The sequence below is a fragment of the Triticum urartu genome, chromosome 5A (genome assembly GCF_056163025.1).
Source record: "Triticum urartu cultivar PI428250 chromosome 5A, HENAU_Tu73, whole genome shotgun sequence".
In the NCBI taxonomy this organism is placed as follows: domain Eukaryota; kingdom Viridiplantae; phylum Streptophyta; class Magnoliopsida; order Poales; family Poaceae; genus Triticum; species Triticum urartu.
In genome coordinates this window covers 330,262,120-330,278,362 of record NC_141877.1, presented here as the reverse complement: position 1 = coordinate 330,278,362, position 16,243 = coordinate 330,262,120, and positions in this window count along the sequence as shown.

The window sequence follows — 16,243 nt, the reverse complement described above, 5'->3', positions numbered from 1 at the left end:
TTGCTACGCTAGATCATTGCACATCCCGGTACACCGACGGAGGCATTCATATAGAGTCATATCTTTGTTCTAGTATCGAGTTGTAATATTGAGTTGTAAGTAAATAAAAGTGTGATGATCATCATTATTAGAGCATTGCCCCAGTGAGGAAAGAATGATGGAGACTATGATTCCCCCACAAGTCGGGATGAGACTCCGGACTTTAAAAATAAATAAAAGAGGCCAAAGAAGCCCAAATAAAAAAAGAGGCCAAAGAAGCCCACCAAAAAAACAAAAAAACAAAAAAAAGAGAAAAAGAGAGAAGGGGCAATGTTACTATCCTTTTACCACACTTGTGCTTCAGAGTAGCACCATGTTCTTCATATAGAGAGACTCTTGAGTTATCTCTTTCATATACTAGTGGGAATTTTCATAATAGAACTTGGCTTGTATATTTCGATGATGGGCTTCCTCAAACGCCCGAGGTCTTCATGAGCAAGCAAGTTGGATGCACACCCACTTAGTTTTCAGTCTGAGCTTTCATACACTTATAGCTCTTAGTGCATCCGTTGCATGGCAATCCCTACTCACTCACATTGATATCTATTGATGGGCATCTCCATAGCCCGTTGATACGCCTAGTTGATGTGAGACTATCTTCTCCTTTTTGTCTTCTCCACAACCACCATTCTATTCCACCTATAGTGTTATGTCCATGGCTCACGCTCATGTATTGCGTGAAAGTTGAAAAGGTTTGAGAACGTCAAAAGTATGAAACAATTTCTTGGCTTGTCATCGGGGTTGTGCATGATGTGAATATTTTGTGTGGTGAAGATGGAGCATAGCCAGACTATATGATTTTGTAGGGATAACTTTCTTTGGCCATGTTATTTTGAAAAGACATGATTGCTTTATTAGTAGGCTTGAAGTATTATTGTTTTTATGTCAAATGATAGACTATTGCTTTGAATCACTCGTGTCCTAATATTCATGCCATGATTAGATTATGTGATCAAGATTATGCTAGGTAGCATTCCACATCAAAAATTACTGTTTTTATCATTTACCTACTCGAGGACGAGCAGGAATTAAGCTTGGGGATGTTGATACGTCTCCGTCTTATCTATAAATTTTTATTGTTCCATGTCAATATTCTACAACTTTCATATACTTTTGGCAACTTTTTATACTATTTTTGGGACTAACATATTGATCCAGTGCCCTGTGCCAGTTCCTGTTTGTTGCATGTTTTATGTTTCACAGAAACCCCATATAAAACGGAATCCAAACGGGATAAAAACGGGCGGAGAATATTTTTGGAATATTTGGAGAATATGGGAAGAAAAATCCACGCGAGGCGGTTCCCGAGGGAGGCATGAGGCAGGGGGCAAGCCCCACCCCCTGGGCGCACCCCTGATCCTCGTGGGCCCCTGTAAGGCGGTTAATGCTCTTCTTCGGCCGCAAGAAAGCTAATTTTCAGGAAAAAATCACGGCGAAGATTTCAGTCCAATCGGAGTTACGGATCTCCATATATATACAAAATGGTGAAAGGGCAGCATGCAGAACGCAGAAACAGAGAGAGACAGAGAGACAGATCCAATCTCGGAGGGGCTCTCGCCCCTCCCATGCCATGGAGGCCATGGACCAGAGGGGAAACCCTTCTCCCATCTAGGGAGGAGGTTAAGGAAGAAGAATAAGAAGGAGGGGGCTCTCTCCCCCTCGCTTCCGGTGGCGCCGGAGTGCCACCGGGGGCCATCATCATCGCCGCAATCTTCACCAACAACTTCACCGCCATCATCACCAACTCTTCCCCCCTCTATGCAGTGGTGTAACCCCTCTTTTACCCGCTGTAATCTCTACTTAAACATGGTGCTCAACGCTATATATTATTTCCCAATGATGTATGGCTATCATATGATGTTTGAGTAGATCAGTTTTGTCCAATGGGTTAATTGATGATCGTGATTGGTTTGAGTTGCATGTTTTATTATTGGTGCTGTCCTATGGTGCTCTCCATGTCGTGCAAGCGTGAGGGATTCCTGCTGTAGGGTTTGCAATATGTTCATGATTTTCTTATGGTGGGTGGCGTGAGTGACATAAGCACAGACCCAAGTAAGTAGGTTGTTTGCGTATGGGATAAAGAGGACTTGACACTTTAATGTTATGGTTGGGTTTTACCTTAATGATCTTTAGTAGTTGCGGATGCTTGCTAGAGTTCCAATCATAAGTGCATATGATCCAAGTGGAGAAAGCATGTTAGCTTATGCCTCTCCCTCAAATATAATTGCAACAATGATTACCGGTCTAGTTATTGATTGCCTAGGGACAAATAACTTTCTCGTAACAAAAAGCTCTTTACTAAAACTAACTTAGTTGTTTCTTTATCTAAACAGCCCCTACTTTTTATTTACGCGCTCTTTATTGTCTTGCAAACTTATCCAACAACACGTACAAAGTACTTCTAGTTTCATACTTGTTCTAGGTAAAGCGAACGTTAGGCGTGCGTAGAGTTGTATCGGTGGTCGATAGAACTTGAGCGAATATTTGTTCTACCTTTAGCTCCTCGTTGGGTTCGACACTCTTACTTATCGAAAGAGGCTACAATTAACCCCCTATACTTGTGGGTTATCAGGCGCCGCACACCCCCTCTGCTTCACTGATGAAGTAATGGAACATGAATTCCCAAAAGGGTTTAAAACCATGAACATCGAATCATATGATGGGACAACAGACCCCGTGGTATGGATCGAAGATTTTCTTCTCCACATGCATATGGCCCGCGGTGATGATCTTCATGCCATCAAATACCTCCCACTAAAACTCAAGGGGCCAGCTCGGCACTGGTTGAACAGCCTGCCTGAAAATTCCATTGGCGGCTGTGAAGACTTGGAGGACGCCTTCCGTGATAACTTCCAAGGTACATATGTCCGTCCTCTGGATGCTGATGACCTAAGTCACATTATCTAGCGGCGCGGGGAGTCAGCCAGGAAGCTCTGGACTAGGTTCTTAATTAAAAAGAACCAAATTGTCGATTGTCCAGACGCCTAAGCCCTTGCAGCCTTTAAACATAGCGTCCGAGACGAATGGCTCGCCCGCCACCTCGGACAAGAAAAACCAAAATCCATGGCAGCCCTTATGCTCTGGTGACCCACTTTTGCGCGGGAGAGGACAGTTGGCTCGCTCGTAGAAGCAACAACACCCATGATCCGGGTACTTCTAAAGTTCGAGACGGCAACGACAAGCCACGATGCAATAAACACAAGCGTCGAAATAATAATGAAGGAACGCAAGACAAGGCGGTCAACGCCAGATTAGCGGCTCCAAACCCGGTCAACGGAAAAAGGCATTCAAGGCAAACAGAGACGGACCATCCAATCTAGACAGGATACTGGATCGACCCTGCCAAATTCATGGCACCCCCGATAAACTAGCCAATCATACCAACAGAAGTTGTTGGGTCTTCAAACAAGGCGGCAAGCTTAGTGCCAAACACAAGGGGAAGGGGCCGCCCAGTGACAGCGACGACGAAGAGACTCACCAACCGAACACCGGGGGTCAGAAGCAATTTCCCCTCGAAGTAAAAACAGTAAACATGGTACACGTAACGCACATTCCTACGGGGAAGCGCAAATGCGCACTACGGGACGCCTACGCCATAGAGCCTGTCGCCTCAAAATCTAGCCAATGGGCGGCCTGCCCGATCACTTCTGATCGCAAAGACCACCCAGCCAGTATCCGTCACGAAGGTTCGGCAGCTCTGGTCCTCGACCCCATTATCGACGGACTCCATCTCACGAAAGTCCTTATGGACGGCGGCAGTAGCCTTAATCTACTCTACCAGGACACTGTCCGCAAAATGGGCATTGATCCTTCAAGAATCAATCCCACCACAACTTCCTTCAAGGGAGCAGTATCGGGCATAGAAGCTCACTGCACGGGTTCAATTACATTGGAAGTCGTTTTCGGCTTGCCGAACAACTTTCGAAGCAAAGGCTTGACCTTCAATATTGTCCCGTTCCGCAGTAACTACCATGCACTGCTTGGGCGTACCGCTTTTGCTCGTTTTAACGCAGTCCCACACTATGCTTATCTAAAACTTAAGGTGCCCGGTCCATGCGGCATCATCACGATAAACGGAAACACGGAATGCTCCCTCCGTACAGAGGAGCATACTACGGCTACTGCAGTCAAAGTACAAAGCGGCCCCATCAAGCCGCGTATCTCATCGGCCATCAAGCCGTCGGTCTCTATTAAACAGGACCGATCAATCTTAGAGCTGGATTAGCAGTTCGGCCTCCGTTGTTCGCCTCATACAACTGCGAAGTTTGTACCGCGCATACATAATTATGCACTTAAAATACCCTGGTCATCGGCGGAGGCACAATACGGACGGGCCTGCAATGCGGTCCGCACTCCCATAGCATTTTCCCCTTTTTCTAACTATCATCTATCTTTTACTGCAGGTGACACAAAGCCTGGTCATCTTACGGACTCTTTCTGAGTTCGGCTTCGTACAGATAACCAAAAGCTATTCCTGCCAAGGAGTTCTTTCGCCGAGGCAAGGCAATGCAGACGTGCGACATGAGGTCCAAATAATTTTTTGTAGACCACACTCTTTATTTCAAACCTGTGAAGTGCCTTTCTGCTCAGCCTTCGACCCCGGCATGTTAAATAGTCCGTGTAGTGGCGTTATAATCCGAAAGATTGCGTTTGATGCGACAATCAGATTCCAGTGAACATAGTCTGTATTCTGTATTTTCTTTTTCTAAGAACTGAATTTTGCTTCTTCGGTTGTTTCACGCACGCACCTCGGCACAAATTGCCAGGGGCTCGATATGGCAACATATGAGTTGCCGGCAAGTCCGAACAGCTTTATAGCATACTTCGGCGTCACGAGTTTGGCCTTATATGCATCAGCTCCGAATCATGTCTTTGGTCAATAGTTGGGTTGCCTGGCTCTTGTGCTTACTACCTTATGTTCCGCCCTATCGGCTAAGGTAATAAAGGGAGAACTACTGCGATTGTGTTTCCGGTTCAGCTGGTCAAGTACCTCAGTAGAGAAAGCCGAAAAGTGACTGTCATGATGCGGCGAGAGCCGGTCAACCACTTGATGACTTACAAGAATCTTTCACGATTCCCTCCGTATTACACAAAGGACCATTCTTCTGGTCACCTATGTAACGCACTGTATTCGGATAACCGTGTACATATCAGGGGCTATATCATAGACCCACTGTCAAACTCCTATGGCTAAGTGAAAGTGTTAACGCCCTATAGTCCGATTGCCTAGTTCACTGCACTGACACCTCCTTCATGGACCAAGACATTGGTTCAAGAGTGATCAAGTGCTTTTACGAACACCCCCGTATTATGTGGGAGGGGGCTGAAGCCGACGACTGGAAAACTTTCAGATTATACAAAAAACGGCCGCACAGGAGGAACCAAAACCTTCAGGCAAAAAGCATAGCCTATAATATATCATAATATTGTTTTTACAATTTCAGTACAATCACTCGAATATCGTATCCTTCGAGCACTGACCCTCTATCAAGCGGGCGCCCTCAAAGACATCCTCAAAATAATGCTCCGGTGTGTGATGGTCCTTGCCCCCGGGTGGACTCCTTGCTGCAATATCGGTGGCCTTCATCTTCGCCCAGTACGTCTTGACGCGGGCAAGGGCCATCCGTGCACCTTCGATGCACGTTGACCGCTTAACGGCATCGATACGCGGCACCGCATCAACAAGTCGCTGCACCAAACCAAAATAACTATTCGGAATTGGCTCTGTCGGCCACAGCCGGACCACGACGTCCTTCATGGCAGATCCGGATATTCTGTGGAGCTCGGCCCACTGGGCCATCTGTTCGTTCAGCAATAGCGGACGCTTTGGCATGTTGAATTGCAACTAGAAAAGCTTCTCCATTGCATGTCCTTCTTGCGCTTGGTAAAACTGTGCCGCATCGGAGACACTCTTCGGCAAGTCCAAGAATGCGTCTGGAGAACTCCACATTTGATTAAGCAGGGCATACTTCGGATCACCGAATTTAGTCTGTAATAAGAAGGGCTTACCGGCCGCTATCTCCCCAGCTTGCCGGATCTCCTCCCGAGCCGCTCTAGACTCGGACTGTGCTTCTCTCGCCTCTTGTAAGGCCTTGTTGAGATCGGTCGTCTTGACTTTGCTATCCTTTTCGAGGAATTCACATCAGACAGTGGCATACTTTAGCTCGCGCGCCATGGTAGATATTCTCTCCTCGCATTGGCACCGAGCAGCCTGTTCGGCTTTTAACTCAGCGGCTGCCTTCTCGGAAACCGCATCACTCATCCTGGCTTGCTCCTTGGCCCAGACGAGCTCAGCCCACAGGGTCTCAACCGCGGCAGCGCCATCTGTAGTTATGCATATCTCAGTATATAATTCTCAGCTTTATGCTCATATTATTATACATACATATACTGACTTCCCTAAAACATACCTTGCGCCTCGTCGAGCCGCCTGTTAATAAGCGTGATGTCGTCATCTGCCACATCAAGTTTCTGCTTCAGATCTACAACCTCTATAGCACGGGCAGTCGCCATGGATGCAACAACCTGTGTTCCAATTAGTTAGATTGTTTCCTGGGCATATCTTTTTTGATCCTCTGATCGCCTCCTTTTGGACGCCAACCAGAGTCTCAGGGGCTACTATCTATACACAGGTGCATTTTTGCATGTAGAGTGCAATTGAAGATATTACATTGCATACCTCGAAGCCTCTTAGCAGGCCCATGAAGGCTTCATTCAATCCGCTTCTCGCGGACAGAATCCTCTCAGCTACCGTACCCATCAAGGTACGATGTTCCTCTGAGATGGTCACAACACGTCCATCCATGTAGCCGGCGCCTCCTGATTCCTGGAAGCGGCGGTGGGAGTACAGACTCCCTTCGAAGGGATGTGTTTACTCGACCCTAGAGTCGTCTCCGGCTGTAAACCGGATAGTTCGGGGCCTTTATTGTTGGTCCTCTAAGGGGCTGCATGCCTCGGACCCTGGACTGCCAAAGTATCACCTTCGGGCGTGGTCTTCATTGTCCCTCGCACCACTTGTTGATCATGAGAAATCCTCTGGGATGACACCTCAAAGTCGTCCGCCCTATTGGGCGAGAGGGTCTGTGGAGGCGTCTCGCTTTCCATCATCTCCGGAAGAAGATCCCCCGAGGAGGAGGACTCTTGAGGAAGACTGCATGCCGGACTGCAAACATATATTTCAAATGTTACCCTTGTAAGCGAAAAGGAGCGGGATATGTTTAGGACACCTTTGTTCACTTACAATTTGGCTAAAGGCTTGTCCTTACGGAGGGATTGCGCGTCAGCGTCGTCTTCCGAACCCGAACTGCCTGGCAAGGACATCTTCCCTCGCTTAGGAGCCTCTACCTCCAAATCTTCGGAGGCGACCCTCTTCTTCCCATGCGGGGAAGGGATGTCAGCCTCTCCTTCTCTTTTATCTTCGAATGAAGGAGTCCAAATCTCCCCGGACATAGCGTCTGTTATACCTTTAGAATGGAGGCCACCTTTGGCCTTCTTGCTCTCCTCCTTGTCCTCCTTTGTCGGCACTTGATATGGCGCCGGAGCCAGCATCCTTGTTAACACAGGATCGCTTGAGTCTTCGGGAAGAGGGGCCGAACACCTAATTCGTTCGGCCTTCTTTACCCAGCCTTGTTCGAAGATGGTTTTCTCAGTGCTGCGGGCTATTTAACTAAACTATGTTTGGGAGTCGAGTACTTACCGAGGTATCCGGATGGTTGCGGTCGAGGCCGATGTCTTCGGTGGTATCCGGCCACTACTTTCGTGTCCCGAAGAATAACTTCCACATTCCTTTGTGCATAGTGCCAAAGAAGTGTCGAAGGGTCCGTGGTCCTTCCGGATTGAACTCCCACATGCGGAGGGGCCGTCGCTGGCACGGCAGGACCCGGCGGACTAGCATTACCTGGATCACATTGATGAGGCCGGTGTCCTTTTCGAGGAGGCTCTGGATGCGGCTTTGTAGCGTCTGCACTTCATCAATTGATCCCCAGCCCGGCCCCTTATTAATCCATGATGTGAGCTGTAATGGAGGGCCGGATCAGAACGCAGGTGTAGATGCCCACTTGGTACCATGGAGTTCGGTGATGTAAAACCACTCCCACTGCCATAGGTTGGAAGCTTCCGTGAAAGAGCCTTTGGGCCAAAAGGCATTTGTGAGCTTGTACATCGTAGCACCACCACACTCCATTTGCTTCCCCTCGATTACCTTCGGCTTCACATTAAAGGTCTTGAGCCATAAACCGAAGTGAGGGGTAATGCAAAGAAAGTCCTCACACATGACAATAAATGCTGAGATGTGAAGAAAGGAGTCCGGAGCTAGATCATGAAAATCTAGCCCGTAATAGAACATGAGTCCGTGAACGAAGGGATGGAGAGCGAACCCTAGCCCCTAGAGGAAGTGAGAGATGAATACGACCCTCTCGCCGAGTCTGGGAGTAGGAATAACCTATCCTTTAGCAGGTAGCCTATGGGGGATTTCCGCGGTCAGGTATCTTGCCGCCCGGAGCTTCGCGATATCCTCCTCTGTGACAGAGGAGGCCACCACCGGCCTTGAAGGCTGGGTCCGGACATGACTGGGAGGCTCGTAGCAATTAAGTTGAAACCTGAGTGTTGGAACTCGCGATTGGAAAGGTTGAGGAAGAGGTAGGCGCAGAGGAGAAAGACGGGTTTCTTCCCCTTTATAAAGGCGATGAATATCAAACGCCTCCTCATAGGCCTTAAATCCAGCATATTCCCAAGGGATCATGCCAACGGAACGGTTGGGTTATCCATGCCCATATTAATGAGAATCCCGTAATAAGGGGACACAATCTCTGCTTCGACAAGACGTGCCAATAAAACCGCATCTTAAAACGTGGATTGGGTGGCTAAAAACGGCTCAAAATAATGACCGGACTACGACATGATGTCACACTACAAAAGTTGTCAATGGATTGGACTCATAAAATATTATACTCTCTACAGATATATGTGGTGTTTCTTTTACAGAGCCGGACACATTCTCTGTGTTCGAGAGCTGTTTTGGAGTATTCGGAGGAGGAACCCGCCTTGCAATGTCGAAGACAATCTACGCACCGGATACCTCATCATTGAAGCCTCGTTTAGGGTGTTGGGGATCGTAGCAGAAATTTAAAATTTTCTACGCATCACCAAGATCAATCTATGGAGTAATCTAGCAACGAGGGGAAGGAGAGTGCATCTACATACACTTGTAGATTGCTAAGCGAAAGCGTTGCAAGAACGTGGATGAAGGAGTCGTACTCGTAGTGATTCAGATCCCGGTTGATTCCGATCTAAGCGCCGAACCACGGCGCCTCCGCGTTCAACACACGTGCAGCCCGGTGACGTCTCCTACGCCTTGATCCAGCAAGGGAGAAGGAGAGGTTGGGGATGACTCCGTCCAGCAGCAGCACGACAGCGTGGTGGTGGTGGAGGAGCGCGGAACTCCAGCAGGGCTTCGCCAAGCACTACGAGAGACGAGGAGGGAGAGAGGTAGGGCTGCGCCAAGAGGGAGATGATCTCGCATGTGTTGCAGCCCCCAATACCTCAAGTATATATAGGGGAAGGGGAGGGGTTGTGCCCCCATCTAGGGTTCCCTCCCTAGGGGTGGCGGCAGCCCCAAAACCCATCTAGGGTTGCGGCCAAGGGGGGAGAGAGAGGAGGCGCACCTAGGGTGGGCCTTAAGGCCCATCTGCCCTAGGGTTTGCCCCCCTCCCCTCTAGGAGGCGCCTTGGCCTTGGTGGGAGGCGCCCCAGCCCACCTAGGGGCTGGTCCCTTCCCACTATTGGCCCATGTAGGCTTCCGGGGCTGGTGGCCCCACCTGGTGGACCCCCGGACCCCTCCGGTGGTCCCGGTACACTACCGGTGATGCCCGGAACACTTCCGGTGGCCAAAACCATACTTCCTATATATTAATCTTTACCTCCGGACCATTCCGGAACTCCTCTTGGCGTCCGGGATCTCATCCGGGACTCCGAACAACATTCGGTAACCGCATACATACTTTCCCTATAACCCTAGCGTCATCGAACATTAAGTGTGTAGACCCTACGGGTTCGGGAACCATGCAGACATGACCGAGACAACTCTCCGGCCAATAACCAACATCGGGATCTGGATACCCATGTTGGCTCCCACATGCTCCACGATGATCTCATCGGATGAACCACAATGTCAAGGATTTAATCAATCCCGTATACAATTCCCTTTGTCCAGCGGTATAGTACTTGCCCGAGATTCGATCGTCGGTATCCCGATACCTTGTTCAATCTCGTTACCGGCAAGTCTATTTACTCGTTCCATAACACATCATCCCGTGATCAACTCCTTGGTCACATTGTGCACATTATGATGATGTCCTACCGAGTGGGCCCAGAGATACCTCTCCATTTACACGGAGTGACAAATCCCAGTCTCGATTCGCGCCAACCCAACAGACACTTTCAGAGATACCTGTAGTGTACCTTTATAGCCACCTAGTTACGTTGTGACGTTTGGCACACCCAAAGCACTCCTACGGTATCCGGGAGTTGCACAATCTCATGGTCTAAGGAAATTATACTTGACATTAGAAAAGCTTTAGCATACGAACTACACGATCTTGTGCTAGGCTTAGGATTGGGTCTTGTCCATCACATCATTCTCCTAATGATGTGATCCCGTTATCAACGACATCCAATGCCCATGGTCAGGAAACTGTAACCATCTATTGATCAACGAGCTAGTCAACTAGAGGCTTACTAGGGACATGGTGTTGTCTATGCATCCACACATGTATCTGAGTTTCCTATCAATACAATTCTAGCATGGATAATAAACGATTATCATGAACAATGAAATATAATAATAATAACTAATTTATTATTGCCTCTAGGGCATATTTCCAACAGTCTCCCACTTGCACTAGAGTCAATAATCTAGTTCACATCGCCATGTGATTAACACTCACATGTCACATCGCCAGGTGACCAACATCCAAAGAGTTTACTAGAGTCACTAATCTAGTTCACATCACTATGTGATTAATACTCAATGAGTTCTGGGTTTGATCATGTTATGCTTGTGAGAGAGGTTGTAGTCAACGGGTCTTGCCATATTCAGATCCCTATGTATTTCGCAAAACTTTATGTCATATCGTAGATGCTGCTACCACATTCCACGTGGAGCTATTCCAAATTGTTGCTCCATTATACGTATCCGGTATCTCTACTCAGAGCTATCCGGATAGGTGTTAAGCTTGCATCGACGTAACTCTTTACGTCGAACTCTTTATCACCTCCATAACCGAGAAACATTTCCTTATTCCTCTAAGGATAATTTTGACCGCTATCTGATGATCCAATCCTAGATAACCTTTGTACCCTCTTGCCAGACATGTGGGAAGGCACACATCTGGTGCGGTACTTAGCATGGCATACCGTATAGAGCCTATGACAAAAGCATAGGGGACAACCTTCGTCCGTCCTCTTTCTTCTGTCGTGGTCAATCTTCGAGTCTTACTCAATTTCACACCTTACAACTCAGGTAAGAACCCCTTCTTTGACTGATCTATTTTGAACTCCTTCAAAAACATGTCAAGGTGTGCGTTCTTTGAAAGTACCATCAGGCGTCTTGATCTATCTCTATAGATCTTGATGCCCAATATGTAAGCAGCTTTATCCAGGTCTTCCTTTGAAAAACACTCTTCAAACAACCGTTTATGCTTTCCAGAAATTCTACATTATTTTGGATCAACAATATGTCATCCACATATACTTATCAGAAATCTTGTAGTGCTCCCACTCACTTTCTTATAAATACAAGTTTCTAGCAAACATTGTATAAACCTAAAAGCTTTGATCACTCCATCAAAGCATATATTCCAACTCCGAGATGCTTGCTCTAGTCCATAGAAGGATCGCTGGAACCAGCATACCTTTTAGCATCCTTAGGATCGACAAAACCTTTTATTGTATCACATACAACTTTTTCTTACGAAAACTGGTAAGAAAACTTGTTTTGACATCCATCTGTTAGATTTCATAATCGAAAAATACAGCTAATGCTAACATGATTCTGACGGACTTAAGCATCGCTACGGGTGAGAAATTCTCATCATAGTCAACTCCTTAAACTTTTGAAAAGACTCTTTCCCATAAGTCGAGCTTCATAGACGGTAACATTACCGCCCACGTCCGTCTTCTTCTTAAAGATCCATTTATCTCAATGGCTTGCCGATCATCGGGCAAGTCCACCAAAGTCCATACTTTGTTCTGATATATGGATCCTATCTCGGATTTCATGGCTTCTAACCATTTGTCGGAATACGGGCCCACCATCGCTTCTCCATAGCTCGTAGGTTCATTGTTGTCTAACAACATGATATCTAAGACAAGATTACCATACCACTTAGGAGTAGTACATATCCTTGTCGACCTACGAGGTTCGATAGCAACTTGATCCGAAGCTTCATGATCATTATCATTAACTTCCTATTCAACAGACGTAGGCGCCACAGAAAACATCTTTCTGTGTTGCATCACTCTCTGGTTGAAGAAAGGTTCGACAACCTCATCAAGTTCTATCTTCCTCCCACTCAATTCTTTCGAGAGAAACTCCTCGAGAAAGGACCCGTTCTTAGCGACAAACAATTTGCCCTCGGATCTGAGATAGAAGGTATACCCAACTGTCACCTTTGGGTATTCTATGAAGATGTGTTTTTCCGCTTTTGGGTTCGAGCTTCTCCGACTGAAGCCCTAAGCATTGCATCCCCAAACATTAAGAAACAACAACTTTGGTTTCTTGCCAAACCAATGTTCATATGACGTCGTCTCAACGGACTTAGATGGTGTCCTATCTAAAGTGAATGCAGTTGTCTCTAACGCATAACCTCAAAATGAAAACGGTAGATTGGTAAGAGACATCATAGATCGCACCATATCTCATAGGGTTTGATTACGACGTCCGGACACACCATTACCTTGTGGTGTTCCAGGTGGCTTCAACTGTGAAACAATTTCACAATGTCTTAAGTGATTGCCAAACTCATAACTTTGAAAATCCCATTTTGATTAGATTGTAGGAACATGATCTTATTGTTATGATGATTCTTAACTTCACTCTGAAATCACTTGAACTTTTCAAACGTTTCAGACTTGTGCTTCATTAAGTAGATATACCTATATCTACCCAAATCGTCAGTTAAGATGAGAAAATAGTGATATCCACCGCACGCTTCAATTCTCATTGGATCACACGCATCAGCATGCATGATTTCCAACAAGTCACTTGCCCGTTTCATTGTACCTGAAAACGGGGTCTTAGTCATCCTGCCCATGAGGCATGGCTCGCATGTGTCAAGTGATTCAAAATCAAGTGACTCCAAACATCCATCGACATGGAGTTTCTTCATGCATCTTACGCCAATATGACCTAAGCGGCAGTGCCACGAGAAAGTGGTGCTATCATTATTAACTCTACATCTTTTGGCGTGAACATGTGTATTACCACGACCGAGATTCAATGAACCATTCACATAGGGTGCATGACCATGGAAGGTATTATTCATGTAAACAGAATAACCATTATTCTCTAACTTGAATGAATAACCGTATTGCAATGAACATGATCTAATCATATTCATGCTCAACGTAGACACCTGATAACATTTATCTAGGTTCAATACTAATCCCGAAGGTAGATGGAGCGTGCGATGGTGATCTCATCAACTTTGGAAACACTTCCAACACACATCGTCACCTCGCCCTTAGCCAGTCTCCGTTTAGTCCGTAGCTTTTGCTTCAAGTCACCAATAATAGCAACTGAACCGGTATCCAATACCCTGGTGCTACCAGGAGTACTAGTGAGGTACACATTAATAACACGTATATACTTTGTTGAAGTTGCCAGCCTTCTTATCTACCATGCATTTGGGGTAATTCCGCTACCAGTGACCGTTCCCCTAACAATAGAAGCACTTAGTCTCGGGTTTGGGTTCAACCTTGGGATCCTTCACTGGAGCGGCAACTGGTTTGCCATCCATGAAGTTTCCCTTCTAGCCCTTGCCCTTCTTGAAACCAGTGGTCTTGTTAAACCGTCAACACTTGATGCTCCTTCTTGATTTCTACCTTTTGTGGTCTTAAGCACCGCGAATAGATCCGGGATCAACTCCATCCCTTGCATGTCATAGTTCATCACGAAGATCTAGTAGCTTAGTGATAGTGGCTAGAGAACTCTATCAATCCCTATCTTATCTGGAAGTTTAACTCCCACTTGATTTAAGTGATTGTAGCACCCAGACATTCTGAGCACATGCTCACTAGCTGAGCTATTCTCCGCCATATTGTTGGCAAAATAACTTGTCAGAGGTCTCACACCTCTCAACACGGGCATGAGCCTGAAATCCCAATTTCAGCTCTTGGAACATCTCATATGTTCTATGGCATTCAAAACGTCATTGGAATCCCGATTCTAAGCCGTAAAGTATGGTGCACTAAACTATCAAGTAGTCATCAGGATGTGTTTGTTAGGTGTTCACAACATCCACAGACGACGTTGTAGGGGTTTGCACATCGAGTGGTGCATCAAAGACATAAGCCTTCTGTGTAGCAGCAAGGACACTCCTCGGACTACGGACCCAGCCCGCATCATTGCTTACAATATCTTTCAACTTAATCTTTCTCTAGGAACGTATTGAAACAGGGAGCTACAACGTGAGCCATTTATCTACAACATATTTGCAAAGACAATTTAGACTATGTTCATGATAATTGAGTTCATCTAATCAAATTATTTAATGAACTCCCACTCAGATAGACATCCCTCTAGTCATCTAAGTGAAACATGATCCGAATCGACTAGGCCGTGTCCGATCATCACGTGAGACGGACTAGTCATCAACGGTGAACATATCATGTTGATCGTATCTTCTATACGACTCATGTTCGACCTTTCGGTATTTCGTGTTCCGAGGCCATGTCTGTACATGCTAGGCTCGTCAAGTCAACCTAAGTGTTTCGCATGTGTCCCGAGGCCATGTCTGTACATGCTAGGCTCGTCAACACCCGTTGTATTCGAACGTTAGAATCTATCACACCCGATCATCACGTGGTGCTTCGAAACAACGAACCTTCGCAACGGTGCACAGTTAGGGGGAACACTTTTCTTGAAATTTTAGAGAGGGATCATCTTATTTAAGCTACCGTCGTTCTAAGCAAATAAGATGTAAAACATGATAAACATCACATGCAATCAAATAGTGACATGATATGGCCAATATCATTTTACTCCTTTTGATCTCCATCTTCGGGGCTCCATGATCATCATTGTCACCGGCATGACACCATGATCTCCATCATCGTGTCTTCTTGAAGTTGTCTCGTCATCTATTACTTCTACTACTATGGCTAACGCTTTAGCAATAAAGTAAAGTAATTACATGACGTTTATGTTGACATGCAAGTCATAAATAAATTAAGACAACTCCTATGGCTCTTGCCGGTTGTCATACTCATCGACATGCAAGTCGTGATTCCTATTACAAGAACATGATCAATCTCATACATCACATATATCATTCATCACATCCTTTTGGCCATATCACATCACAAGGCATATGCTGCAAAAACAAGTTAGACGTCCTCTAATTGTTGTTGCAAGTTTTTACGTGGCTGCTATAGGTTTCTAGCAAGAACGTTTCTTACCTACGCCAAAACCACAACGTGATATGCCAATTTCTATTTACCCTTCATAAGGACCCTTTTCATCAAATCTAGTCTGATTAAAGTGGGAGAGACAGACACCCGCTAGCCACCTTATGCAACTAGTGCATGTCAGTCGGTGGAACCAGTCTCACGTAAGTGTACGTGTAAGGTCGGTCCGGGCCGCTTCATCCAACGATGCCGCTGAATCAAGATAAGACTAGTAACGGCAAGTAAATTGACAATATCGACGCCCACAGCTGCTTTGTGTTCTACTCGTGCATAGAAACTATGCATAGACCTAGCTCTGAAACAACTGTTGGGGATCGTAGCAGAAATTTAAAATTTTCTACGCATCACCAAGATCAATCTATGGAGTAATCTAGCAACGAGGGGAAGGAGAGTGCATCTACATACCCTTGTAGATCGCTAAGCGGAAGCGTTGCAAGAACGTGGATGAAGGAGTCGTACTCGTAGCGATTCAGATCACGGTTGATTCCGATCTAAGCGCCGAACCACAGCGCCTCCGCGTT